The 11565-nt window shown below is 32.6% G+C and overlaps 1 long non-coding RNA gene across 1 annotated transcript; it reads right to left on the bottom strand.

Moving 5' to 3' along the window:
* Positions 1-6569: 6569 nt before the first annotated feature.
* Positions 6570-7904, bottom strand: LOC110724984. Its single transcript, XR_002512115.1, has 2 exons — positions 7698-7904; positions 6570-7076 (listed from the first exon to the last, which is right to left on the bottom strand). It is a non-coding gene; the product is annotated as an uncharacterized LOC110724984 (long non-coding RNA).
* Between the last annotated feature and the right edge of the window lie 3661 nt (positions 7905-11565).

Genomic DNA, 11565 nt, shown 5'->3' with positions numbered 1-11565 from the left:
GTATACTCCCTTAATCCCTTACTTTTGGTGCTTCTCAAATTAAAACTTTTATACTTTGTGTGACAGCTCCTACATTAGGTGCTTTTTTCTTGTCTTCCCTCTCTTTCTTTCTTTCTTTTTTCCTTTTTGACAAGCTTGGTTTTGGGTTTAGAATTATTTGCATTCAATCTTTCCTTTTTTGGGTTCATACTAACTTTGTATCCTCCTCTAATGTTTCATTCCCCCAACTTTTTCATTGTATCTCTTTGCACCATTCCCATCCCAAGGTTTGGAGCAATGTAGGTTGAATAAGGCTCAATTGACGAAGCTCAAAAGGGATAACAAAAGATGGATTATTCTAAGGTTATTAACATGAAATTATCTACGTGGAGTTTCAAGTTGCCTCATGTGTTGGTGTAATCATCATATCTCTTATGAATGGGCCAAAAGATGGGCCTTTTTCATTCAATACATCTTGTAAGCCAAAGCTCATCAAGATTCTTAAAATGTAGAGTATGTATGCCCTTTTTTTATATTGCCTGTATGCATGTATGTGTTTTATTTTATTCGAGCTAATAACAACAAAGAGATTGAAAAGAAAACAAGATAGACGTACTTGAGAATATAATTGTTATTCATTAATTAATGAGAGTACATAATAAGTAGATTCGACGACATGAATCTCTTAGTTCATCATAAAGAAAACAAAAGAAAAAGAAACAAAACAAGACCTAAGGTGTTATTTCTTGAATTGTTGACAACTTCTTGAGATTGCGTCTTCGAGCTTTGTCCGTTTCCAACGTAGGCGAAATCCTCTCTAGAAATTTAGTCCATCTATAGGATTCATGGTTTCATTTATCAAGTCCATTTTAATTAATGTTCCCACAGTATAGACTTTTTGAAATGTGTCTAAACCAAGGTATTGTAAATGACACTTGTATGGTGGAGAAATATTGTCGATGAACTTAGGGACAAGTTCATGATCCGGAGGTCTTTGTGAAAGAAGAGCAACCTTTGATCGCCACCTGGAAAAGAAGTCCATAAAGCCTTCTTCTTCCCCTTGCTTAAGCAATTCAAGATTGCGCAAGGTAGTTATGAGCTTAATGTTATCTCCATATTGGGCTAAAAACGCTTTTACAATGTCACTCCAAGTGGAAGTTTGTTTTTCATCGAGATTATAAAACCATAATCTAGCAATTAGGTCCAATGAAATAGGAAAAGTACATGCATATAAGCTATGCTCAACCCCTTTCAATTCCATAATACCAATAAAGCTCATTAAGTGAGTCCTGGATTGTCTGTAACCTTAAAGGTTAGTAAATCCGTAGTCAAGAACTTTTCTGGGAGAGTCTTGCCACTAGGTTGTGGTGCAAGCTCATAATTCAAATACTTATTCCCTGAGCTAGATCAAAGGACAAGTTTCTCCAAGGCCTCTACTCTTTCGGCTCTTGCTTTTTTTTTGCAAAATGTTTTCTTTTTCTTTCTCTGCTTTTATTTTAGCCTTTTTCTGTTTTTGAATGAGCCTTCATTTGGGCTTCTTCTTCTCGCAGGGTCTTTAGGTTTTGCAGTTCCGCTCTAAGTTTCTCCAATGTTACTTTGTCACCCATAATTTGACTAGTACACGAATGTGGAAGATGGTCTAGTAATATGTATCACGAGAAATTGTGTGCGTTTACTTAAACTTTTTTTGCCAAGCATTCAAACAACGATCAAAAGTCAAAATGATGGTTTTCTTTCTTTTTTTTATCCCTGTAATACGAATTCACTTTAAGCAAGTTTGTTAATGAAAAAAATGTCAAAAAATTCACGAACAATGGAACGTCATGATTTGTGTTGACTTCAACAAGGTAATCATCTAAGGATTGAACTTTAAATGCATTGTTTTTGAAAAAAGTAGAAGAAAAAGAAAGGGAAAGTTGGGTTAACATGCTCATCAAATTTTTAGAAATAGTAGTAACCTTAGTACACTCCCTCAAAAGATCAAAATACTAGAAATATGGTATTTGTTGATCATTTAGATTACAATAGAGATCTTTATTGTGTGTTTTTTTTTTTATTATAATTCTCATATTGCTCTTCTTTAAAGGATAGTATATTACTATTTGTTTAAAAAGAACGATGGCCTCTGAATGTAAAATCCAAGAAATAATAAAATCATTTTATCGGTTTTATCATTCATTATCAGAACGATTTTTTGATTTTTTCTTTGTTCCATTTTTTTTGCTTCCCTTTTTTTTTTTTAGAGGCAATCATCCCAAGTAAGGTTCTCGGGATTTTCTTATTAAGCCATAGTAAAGGTAAATAAATTATGCTCTTAAGTCAAGGTTGACTAATTACGACTAAAAGATGATGACCATGGAAATAGGCACGTTTAAGAATGTGAATATTGATGACGCCCTATCAAAAGATGCGACCTTTTAATGACGAATCTTAGGAGAAGTAATGTCATTAGTTCGATCATAAAGTACGTAATGAATCCTCATAATCGAAAACATTATCGTGCGCAATTTTCCGTCTTGCGCTAAGGTGAAAAGTGCGACTTCAACAGTAGCACCTGCCACACGCGGTTGTTTTTTTTTTTTTTTTTTTTTTTTTGCGAAAAAACGCATAACGGACGATAAAAGACTTTTTTATGGTGGGAAATGAAAAGGACGATTAAAAGACGTTTTTTTTTTATTTTTTTTAAAAACAAAGAATGATTAAAGATTTTTTAAAAAAACGAAAAGAAGAACAATTAAAAAAACAACTAAGTTAGAAAACATTGTTAGCCAAAGAGATATCATTAGCACCTATTTAACGATTAACCTTGAAACGGTAATATCATTTTCTTCGTATAAAATTGCTTGTAACGAGTCAAAGTCAATGCTAAACAGTGGGCGCGTGCAAGACGTAGAGTTGCCGGAAGGGTCGCACGCAACTCCTGGACCTGCGCTTGGAGGGCGCGCGCAACTTTGACAGTTGCGCGGGCCACTTGGTAGGTTCGACTTTTTTTTTTTGTCGAACCAAATTTTTTGCGATTTGTTTTTTTATTATGTCTCGGTAGCAAGTTGGAATTAATTAGATTAGACACGAAGCACATAATAAGCACATATTCAAACAGTCACATAAACACATAAAAGGAACCGTCAAAGCATATAATGCTATTCTAAGGTCAAGGCTTGGGTATCCAAAGGTATCATATCTTAAGGGACGATGCACGAATCAATCACTCAACACCTTGACCCATGACATAGCCCTCCCTACATTTTGTTGGTGATATGGGTGGGATGAATTTTATTGATTTTGAGATAGAAGCCTAGTATTGGAAACGCCTAATCAATGAGCCAATCCCCAACGGGTTAAAGTGTGATGATTATGCATGATGCAATGTTGCTTGTTTGGTTTTTCCTTTTGTGAAAACGGAAGATATTATGCGTTTAATTCTCGCTCTCTAATTAGAGATTACCCAAGTTAATTCTCGTTACAACCCATAGGCAACCTAGTGTTGGAAACCTTGGACCATAATTAAAAATTAATCTTGTAACCTCTAAGCCCCCACTGGAGTCGCCACTGTAAGGAGGGCGTGCCTATCGTAGGGGATCCTTCTCCTTAAATGCTCATGTCCCTTTAAAATCTTAGAACTTTACACTTGTTAGGGTGTATTAGGATTTGAATTCTTGATTGTTTGGGGGACCTTGAATTAGAGTTGATCCTATCATTACGCTTTTTTGTAAGAAACAAGTAAGGAGTCGCCAATGAGTTTTAGGAAAACTCATAAACCTCGTTCATGTCTTTCTCCCAAGTAGAGTTCAAGGGATATTTAGCACGAATCATAATTTTACCCATGCCCAAATTGGTCTACGTGTACCAAAGAAGAGTTCAGGGAGCGAGGGTACTAAAATAACGTTCCTTTTAGGGAGGAATTGCTATTCTAGCTCTAGTGCGGCCTCTAGTAGCTCTTTCGTTTTCACAATTTTATCATTTAACAATATATGCAACGTAATACCTAAAAATTAAGTTAGTTTATTTTATTTACACACGTCAATTATGTAGGAATTACATTGCAAAAGTCGTTATTCTTATTTAATTAAAATTCGTGAAAAGAACAAAAATAAACAATATTCGTCTTGTCTTAAGTGATAAAAACAATAATTAATTATCAAATTCTAGTCTTGATTAACGAAAGAATACTATGTGAATTAATTAGTTAATTAAAAGTTTGTTTAAGTGGTCAAACAACACTAATTAATCAATTAAAGTTATTTAAACAAGAAAAGAAAAGTGATTTATCTAAATGCTCAGGAAACTACCGTTCTTCTTTGTATGCTTAGATCTCTGTTATAGATGTTTATGGACCTTACTTCTTCTTTGTACCTCCAAGGGCTTCAATGGATTCAATTAGGGTTGGAAAGTATTTGGGAAGAGAGAAGAAAAGTAGTATGATAGTAAGAGGTAGGGTTTGAGAGATTGGGGGTTTCAGAATTTAGGGTTTTGAATTCTGATTTTTCTGTCCCCTTTAGGGTTGAACAAAGACCACTATTTATAGGCGTAGGAATCCATATTTAGGGTTTTAGAGCCGCGCTGTCAGGTGGCACACGCAACTCTCTGAGTCACGATGGGTGGCGCACGCATCTCACTAAGTTGCGCTCGGCGCGGTTTGCCTTACACGAAAACGCGTTTTTTAAAACTTCCATAACTTTTATTGCAAAGTCGGATTAAGGCGTGTGAGATATCATTGGAAAGCACTCAATGTCTACTTTCTAATTCCGTTAGAATTAGGTTAAAATATATTATGGATCAAAAGATATAGCTTTTGAAGTACAAGGGTGTTGATTTTAAGGCCCCGATTCAATGTTTTGATCATAACTTCTTCGTTTTAACTCGTAATTGGGATTATAATATACCGTTAGAAAGATCTTTGAAAGGGCCATCCATATAAATTGGCCATGAACGGAAATATGAATTTTAGTTTATCTGTTTGGCTCGGTTTTCTACAATGTAAGATCCATTGGATCGAATCATTGTATTTGACGCATTTGGGTCCGTTATTAATAAAGTTTAAACATGTATGAGCACGTTTTAAGCCAAACTAGTAATCGGAAAAGGATATAAGATAACTTGGCCTTAAATATGGGTTTTGATATAATTCATAATGCATTTCATAGTCCATAAACACTTCAATTTTGATCTAGCATGAAGAACGGATTTTTGTAACATCATCGCACTTCCTATCGGGGCAAGAGGCCGAAAGTAGGTGTCTACACATTGTAGAGAAATTTTGTCATTCTTCAATTAATTTATAATTTTTCTCTTTTTCTGGCTATATTATAGTGCATGGTTAGAGTGTCAAGAAAAGATAAGTTTCTTAGGATACATCTTTCCATGACTAGGGTTACAAACATGAAGCATGGCAGGAAGGAAAAGAAAGGAGGGAACTGCAGGGTAATTTGAATCATTTTGTTTCAATATAGTAATACCGTCGCTATTTCTATCCAACAACAGCCCCACACAAAAAGTTCCCTACACAACTTCCAGCAACACACATAGACATAACCAAATACCAAGCCCAACCACCCCAACCTCACACACCCTATACTATTCTAACCCGCATCAGCCCAATAATACAAAAGGTGGTTCTTACAAGATCTTAATCTCAGTGCATTGAAGCACAATCAATCAAAATCTACAAAAAAAAAAGAACATACAGAAAAACATCCAACAGAAAGGCCCATCTAGCAACAAAAAAAAGGAAAAAATTCCCAACCAAAGCAATAAAATCCAATGTAAGCATATAGATGCAGATACTATGGTGCAACATAAATAACTTCAAATGCAGTTTTATGAAGCAGCATGTACATTATATTGTCCTGCATTGTAAATAAAATTACTCAAAAGTAAACCAAACCATATAATAAGTAAATAAAATAATCTATAAAGTATATGTACACTCACTGGGGGTTTTAGATAGTTCTTAGTTGCTCAAATAGCTAAGATTTTCAAAGGCCTCAAACACAATCCATACTCCAACACATCCCAAAGACTGTCAAAATTAAAATTAATAATCAACAATCTAATAAATTTTACCTAATATGATTTCAACAAGGATAATAAATCCCAATAGTCAAAGGCTCATAGCACAATTATAACACACTAACTTAAACAATCAAACAATTTAAAGAGCATAAAACTTAAATTCAGGTATATCAAACTGAAAACTCAATCGAACAAATTTAGAATAAGAAAATCGAATCAAGTATAAATCAAACAAATAATATGAGGGAGGAACTGAATTAGGGAGGTACTGAATAAAAAATTCAAATCATATGTATTATTTAAATCAAATCAAACGAATAATCTGCAATCCCTTTTTGAATGCATTATTGCTGCTACAGAAATATGGAGTCTGTCTCATTATATCTCATTTCAACCATATCATTATAAAATGCATGCACTAATCTATTTTTTCGAAGAGTATATTGTTATATCAATTATATCACACAAGCTTCAGATATGCTGTTATTTTCTAGAATCATTTTTCAAATGAAATGATATTCTAACATTACAAACCATGCTTCTATTATAAATATTCCCAATTAACTCAAAGGACATAATGAGATCTTAAATAACACATCAAAATTTCCAAAGCAAAATAGTTGTACAACTACATTGATAACTTTTATCAATAGGGAATAGGATGGACTATGTTACAATACAAAGTTTATACTTGGTATACTACACAAGCTAACTATCCAGAATAAGAAGTGTAATAATGTCAAATCTAAGAGAACAAAACAAATGATAATTATACCTAATTTTACAATGCATCCAACGTAAAATTCCAAACCTTAAATCCTAAATCATGTATGTTTGTTATAAAGTGATTCTTTCTGACACATTATTTCTTCTCAAGGGCTAACAAAAGCCTCCATTATCTAAAATTTACTTTACTTTTAAGGCTACTTTGTTTACTTTAGCCTAATTTTCTATTACTTTAACACATAATATTCATCAGGGGTAAGGATTGTTACAGAATCCTTGGCGTGTTGGCGATGTCTCGTTGAATCAACCTTCACAAACAGGAGAAAAATCTTCTTCTATCTCATTATCAGTAGCATTCCCTACAAAACAAGTGAGGCAAGAAAATTTTCAGCCATTATTGCTTTCTCTAATAACCAATCAGTGACCACATTCATGCCGAATTTCTTATCAACTTAAAATTTAAGCTGCAAATTCAAGATGGAATTTGATAAAAAAAAATTGATCTAATAGTTTAATAGTACACATTACATAAAACTATTATATAATCAGACATTTTTCTATGCTTCAAAGATAAAAGTAAATTTGCAATTACAATAAAACGTAAAAACATAGAAATTATAAAATTAAACAAAATTTACAAAGTTTACTTGTAATTTTAAGAGTTCTCAACATAAATTCGACAAATTACACAGAAAAATTGACAATTTGGATCAAATTTCAGACATTACTTCAGATTCAAGTAAGTAGTTAAGCATTTGATGAAAATCAGTGATGACGAACTGATAGATAATGAAGATTTGACGGGTATATAGCGAAATTTAATAACAAAATTGCAAATTAGGAAACATATAATTTTAAAGCACCAAAATTTAAAGGAACCTTATAAAAATATCATCATAATTAGCACTAATTTGAACAAATCAGGATATAAATTAAAAATTCAACCAAAACCCTAAAAAATAAAGAAAAAATTTGCATACCTCAAACAACGAAATATCATCAAATTTTTTGGATCAATTAGGTGAAAGATGAGTATAGAGAAGAAATTTGAATTGAACTTGTATCGCTATTCGCTAATGTGAAACAAAAATCAAACAAGGGATTAGAGAGAACATAGAAGACGAGAGAGAAAGTAAAAAAGAAAAATAAAGAACCGAAAGAAGACCAGAAACCATCAAAGCTATATTTACAAAATATGCAATTGATGAGTCGGGTAAGATCTCATCCGTCGGAACAAACTAAACCAAAGGCTTAGATTAGTTCCTAGTTCTCATTATTCACCTGAGTTCTCACCTTAATTATATATATATATATATATATATATATATATATATATATATATATAGGGGAGGGACCCGGTGAGAATAGGTTCATATGTGAGAATTCATACTTATATGAGAACTGATTTTAAATTTAGAACATGTGAGCAAAAGTTTAGAACATACGAGTAAAAATTTAGAACATGTGTCTGAAATTAAAATTTACAACATCTGATTAATAATTTAGAACATCTGAGTAATATGTTTAATTTGATTTAAGAATTAGAACAAGTGATTAAAAATTTATAAAATCTACTTTATGAAATTTTAAACATATGAGTAAAATTTAGAACATCTGTTTAAGATTATGAACATGTGAATAAAAATTTAGAACAAACTGATATAGAATATAGAAAGTGTGAGTAAAAAATTTAAAACATACTAATAAAAAAATAGAACATACACTTTAAAATTTGGAACATATAATTAAAAATCTTAAAACACACATTTTAAAATTTAGAACATATAAGTTAAAATTTTGGAACAAGTTATTTAAAATTTATGATATTAAACTTAACTTATATATGGTTTAGAACATGTGAGTTTGAACATTTGATTTAATTTAGAACACCTAAGGAAAAGTTTAGAACATCAGATTTAAAATTTAGAACATACGAGTAAAAATTTAGAACATAAAGAGTGTTCTCACATAAGAAAAATTCTCACATAAGAAAATTTCTCAGCCTCCCCCTATATATATATATATATATTTATTTATTTTTATTGTTACTGTATTATTGATTAGTTACCCTTCTTGTCACCTCCTAATATAGTTGAATTGCACTATAAAAATGTACGAGTATATATACATTATAAAAAGTATTAACCATGCATGGGCAAAGATATGGGGGCCGGGGGGCTGGTGGAGGCTTGGCCTCCCCGACCCATCATGGCAACCCAGTTTTTTTTAAATGTTGGCACCCACAACCTAACATTTATGAATAAATGTGAATTTTAACTTAAAAATAATAGTCAATTTGGGTGTCTTAGTTGTTTTGAAAAGGAAATTATAGTGCTTTGTTGAATTGTTGGCATGTTAAAGGTCACGGGATCAATACAATATATGCTTTTTTGCCTTCTCTCTATTTTCAAAGTCAGTTTTCCCCATCCTTTTTCAAATTAATATCATTTTAGATGTATATTTGACTAAATTTTTTTTCCTAATATATACATATGAAAATACGTCATTATTGGTCGGGTTGAGTATTTAATCTTTGAGTGCTTAAATCCATATTTCCATTTCATAAACAAAACCCAATTCCTAGCCCAAATCCCAAATCCATAACTTATTTTCCTCTTTTCGTGCCTTTAAACCCAAAATAATTCATTCGTGTCCTTTACAATCATTCATTTCGTGTCCTTTTTATAAAAAACGTTTAGTCTAGTTTATTTTGGTCCATAATCTGGGTCCAATGATTTAATAATTGTATGGGGCTTTAAAATAGCTTTCCAACGATATATTATAAGCCCAAATATGAATTATAACGAATAAGTTATGACCAAAATATTAAACTGGGCCCAAACCGAACCTAAGCCCACCTTACCTACGACCCAATGATCATGTGGATGGTCCAAAGGATTTAATCCCATTCCTAAACAAATTAGGATTAATTGGAAGCTTCTATAAGTTTCTAAAATATCTTAATTATCCTTTTTGAAAAGATAAGATTAAAGAGTTTGAAATTGAATAAAACTTTTCTTTTTGAAAGTCCTAATTCTATCCAAATTGAAAGACGTTCAAAGATAGACATATATTATTTTCTTGTCTCATAGTTTTTATCCAAATCTTAGATTTTTGGATAGCCCTTGAAATTATCTTTCCAATGAAATATAATAATATCAATTTCGAGCTATAACGGAAAAGATATGAATGAAATATCAAACTATCCAAAACTGACACCGTCTCAGTACTATTTCGGCCATATTTTTTATTCTAAAAAGTATTTTAATCTGATTCTAATTAGGTTAGAAATTAGACTTCAACATCTTTCCAAAGACATATTATTTAGGAAAATTATTAATGGTACACCCAAGGTTCGGGCTTTTATCAGTGGTACACCAACTTAAGTTTTGTTTATCACCAGTACACCCAACTTTTCACACACTCATATACAGTACACTAACGTTAAACAAACGTTAAGTAAAGGTTAATTTATTGTAAATTCGAATTTTCTAACTTAAAAAATTCCCTCCTTTTTTCCCTCTTCACTTCCCCTCCTTTATTTAAGCTACCCCACCCACCCCCTCTTACTAAATAGTTTCCCTCCCTCCTGATTTTCCCTCTTCCCTCTTTTCCTCTATATCGAATTTCTTCTTCTTTTTCTGTTTTATTTTTTATTTTTTATTTTTCTTATCAATGTCTTTTTTTGGCATGGGTTCCTCTAGCAACAGAAATGGGAGGGGTTTATGGTTCAAATCGGTTAATTGCAACTGTGACCCCTCAAGATATGCTGATATCAGATTCTCAAGCTTTGTTTCAAACCCAGGAAGACCCTACTACAAGTGCAGATCGTGTGAGTTCTTCATGTGGGTAAAGGAGGATCAGATGGTTAGTGACACAGCAAGTAGAGTGGCTAGTACAGCTGAAGCTACAAGTGTTCAACTTCCGAGGAGAGAATTTAATGAGTTTTTGCATAGAACAAATGAATTTGCTGACTTTGTTCATTTAGTGGTTAAAGTTGCCATTGTTATGTATTAGGTGTTATTAGTGGTAGCTCTGAAATAATGTAATGGGAGGGGTTTGTAATTTGCTGCTGTAATTTGCTTATTGAATATCAATAAAAGCTAAGTCATTGCCGACTTTTTATTTCAATATTGATGAACTTAATTTCAATAAAAGCTACTATAGACAAATGTAAAGCAAATCCAAATGCATAAATCAATACACAAAATAAACTGCATTTTCCATTCATTGCATATGTCCAAAGCTTACACTACCAAATTAATTGTCAAAAGCATAATATAGAAAACTGAAATTTAAACTGATTGTCAAAAGCTACTACAGATAAAAACAACCCTATAGTATCAGTACACAAAAAACTGAGTTTTGTACTGTTTTGAACCATTAAGCATCAAGCTATGAGCTATGCATCTAAGTTTAGGACAGTGTCTGGCTTAGAGGGGGCTGACTCTGCATTTGTGAAGCATCAAGTAATGTTGCCATCTGTTGTGCAGCCTCTTTGTTAGTGGGACCTCCCTTACATGACCTAAAATTATGACCAAAAGTCCCACAGTTACCACACTTCAATGTCCTTGATCTTTTCCCAGGTTGTTCATCCCCTTCTTCCCTTCTTCTATTCCTGTTGGGCCTACCAATCCCTCTTTTCATTTTTGGAGGGTCAATGTGAGGGAATGCATCCATGCTTGGCTACTAACTCATATCAGGCACTGGATTTATGTAGTGGTTGTAAAGTTGCTTGTACGTTTTCACAGAATACCAAGAGCTGATGTAATTGTATGGATCAACCTTTGCATGGACCATTGCTCTGATGGCATCTCTGAAAGGTATCCTAGATAGTTGCCAAGCACT

Source organism: Chenopodium quinoa, unplaced genomic scaffold (assembly GCF_001683475.1).
Source record: "Chenopodium quinoa cultivar QQ74 unplaced genomic scaffold, ASM168347v1, whole genome shotgun sequence".
Lineage (NCBI taxonomy): Eukaryota > Viridiplantae > Streptophyta > Magnoliopsida > Caryophyllales > Amaranthaceae > Chenopodium > Chenopodium quinoa.
Note: the sequence above shows the minus strand (reverse complement) of the source record. Positions and strands in the feature narration are given on the sequence as shown.